The following is a 2,970-nucleotide window of genomic DNA, read 5'->3' as shown; positions in this document are numbered from 1 at the left end:
TCCCCAGTGCCCTCCCAGTGCCCCTCCATCCCACTGGGGAGCTGTTCCCAACGCCCCCAGTGCCCTCCCAGTGCCCCTCCACCCCACTGGGACGTGGCCCTGCCCGGCAGGTGCCTGTGAAGCCACGCCATGGCCACCCCGCCCCGGTGAGGTTTGTGCTCTGGCAGAAAAGCTGCTGCTGCCCTTCCCTGTGCCTCGGTGTCCCCAACTGCAGATGGGCCCGGGGGCTGCACAGACCCCCTGAGCAGGGTCTGGAGGAGCAGGGGGTGCTTCACTGCCCGCCCACGGGTCCTTGGGGACACACATGACCCCAACACACACCCCTGGCCCCGTGCACCCGTCAGCCACGGCCAGGCAGGAGCTGAGCCCGGGGGAGGGGGGTGTCAGGGGTGACAGGGACCCCCGGGGAGGTGGCAGTACGAGGTCAGAGCCACTGGTGTCGCTGCTCCACACTGTGCCCTAAGGAGAGGCTGAAGGAAGAGAGGAAGAAGAGAGGAAGAAGAGGGTCCCGGTGCCCCCGCGGGAGGGAGGGCAGTGACAACGACGATGCTCTCGGGATCACTTCTGTCCCCACAGCTGGAAGAAAAGGAGCAAAGCAGGTTGGAGAATGGGAACTGTCCCTGCCATGATGTGCTGGGGGAGGACCCTGTGGGGTGAGCTGGGACCTGCTGTGTGACTGCAGAGTGTCCTGCAGGGGTTAGTGACTGTCACAGCTCAGCCCAGAGACAGAGCAGTGGCAGGGGCCGCCGGGGGCATCGCTGGTGACAAAGGGCACCTGAAGGGAGGGTGGTGAGTGAGGCCAAGGATGCCTCCAGGGAGCTGCCGGTGGCACGGGCTCACCCTTTGGTGGAGGAGGTGTCAGGGGGTGCCAAGAGCTGGAGGGTGCCCCAGCTCTGCTGTGGTGGCCAGGAAGGAGGGGGAACCCTGGGAGGGGAGGGGGGACAATGTGGCCAAAGGGGCTGTAACCACTGGCCAAGCCAAGCCCAGAGCTCAGCCCTGCCCACCGTGCAGTCTGGGAGGGAGCTGGGGACAAAGTCGCTGTAATGTGAGAGATGGGCGGGTTTTAAAGAGAGAGAGAGAGAAAAAAAAAGAGTTTTGAGGCCTTTCTTCTCTCTCCCTGTTGTTGTTGTTATCCATAAATAATAATTAAACCCCCATTTCCAGCCCAGGCCACTTGTTTTAAATTTCCTGGCTAAAGTGATGTAACAGCTGTGCGTGATGCAACGCCATGTGGAATGCATCATCCAGGAAACCAAAAACAAAACTGCCTTTCTGTCCAAGCCCTCGGCACAGCTCCCTCCCCCAGCCCCCAGAGCAGCCCCCAGGTCTGGGCTGGGCACCCCAAGTCCCCCCCAGGACCCAGCTCTGGGTGCAGGGGGACAGCAAGGGGCAGTGTGGGGGCACAGGGGGGAGGCAGCTCCCTGCTCCGAGCCCGCTGAGCTCCAGGTTCTTTTTTTAATTAAAAACTTTAAAAATCAAGACCTGGCGCTTTGCTGAGGGAAAATAAACCTGTGCAAGCCTGACATGTACCCTGCAGCAGAGGGGAGGGTCTGGTGGGCTTTTCCTTGGAGTTTGCCAAATTGCCCCCCTTCTTACCCCCAGTTTTGCCCTGCCCTGGGGCCTCACTGTGATTGCCAGGGCAGCCAAAAGCTGCCGGTGGCTTCAGCAGGGCTCCTGCCACCTCTGTGTCCCCCCATCATTGCTGGAGGGGTGTGGGGGCTCAACCCCCTCCACCTGGCAGGGTTGAACTCCTCCTTGGCCTCACACTGCTGCAGGGAAAAACCATCTCTCCGGGATGCCCGTGCCCCTCCCTCTGCCCCATCCTCTCTGCCCTGTGCCCAGCATCAACTCTGCTGCCACGGGAGCCAGACCTGCCTCTGGAACAGGACTGGCCAGAAAGGACAGAGAAAGGGAAGGTAAAGAAGAGAAAGGGAAGGGGGGGGAGAAAAACAAAACAAAACAAAAAAAACCAACAAAGAAAACAAAACAACAACAAAAAAAAAAACCAACCAAGGTTGCAGTGGGAAATCAGAAGTCAGAGCTGAGGCATTTCGGCAGCCGGGGCTGGAATGTCTGACTCACACTGTGACTAAATGCAAATATGAACTCAAAAGTTGCTCCTTAAAGTCCTCGGGATCCAGCGAGGAGCCCCGAGCTCCCACCGGCCCCTCGGCCCGGCGAGGTGGCCCGAGCCGGCCGCACGCTGGCCCGCGGCTCGGAGGCTCCGGGGAGGGGCATCAGCGCTGAGCGATGCTCGGCCCCTCCCGGGTTGTTTTACCCCCCTGGAGCTGCCTGGCAGGGGAGCCCGGCGGCAGGACGGTGCCCCCAGGGCTCGGTCCTGGGTGGGAGGTGCCCCCCTGGTCGTGCCCCTCACTGTCCCCCACGACGAGGGGACCCACTTGGGCTGCCCCGGTGTTTGGGGGTGGGGGGCTTTGCCCAGGGACTTGCTGCAGCCACCTCTGGGTGGTCCTGGCCCATCCATCCCCCCTGCACTGGACAGCAGGTCCCTGCTGGTGTGGGTGGCTGTCACAGGGTCCATTAACACACAAGGCAAGGGTCTGATTCCCAAACAGGAGCAGGTCCCAGTGAGCAGTGCCAGGGTAGAAAATCAGCCCTGCTCAAAGGAAATTCCAGGGAAATGGGGACTTTCTCCAGTGCATATGTAATTTTTTTTAAAGTCTGTTTCGTTGCCCAGCACTGACCTGAAATTTCACTCATTTTCAGGTTTTTAAGAAGGGGTTGGGAAGCTCTGACCAGTGTCTTGCAGCCCCCATTGGGGCCAGAGCCTTTCCCAGACAGTTTCACAGCCCACAGGCTGGACCAGCCCAGCACTCCCAAGCTCTCCTGGCCAACAACTTCAGGAAGCTTTTCCTGGACCCCACTGACCACTGGAAGGTGACATGGGGACAGTGACAGGCCAGGGAGGGAGCTCAGAGGCAGAACAACCTGCCCCAAATCTGCCTTTGAGCA

The sequence above is a fragment of the Manacus vitellinus genome, unplaced genomic scaffold (assembly GCF_001715985.3).
Source record: "Manacus vitellinus isolate BGI_N305 unplaced genomic scaffold, ASM171598v3 scaffold_64_pilon, whole genome shotgun sequence".
NCBI lineage: Eukaryota > Metazoa > Chordata > Aves > Passeriformes > Pipridae > Manacus > Manacus vitellinus.
The sequence above is the reverse complement of the archived record's forward strand: the minus strand, read 5'-3'. Positions refer to the sequence as shown.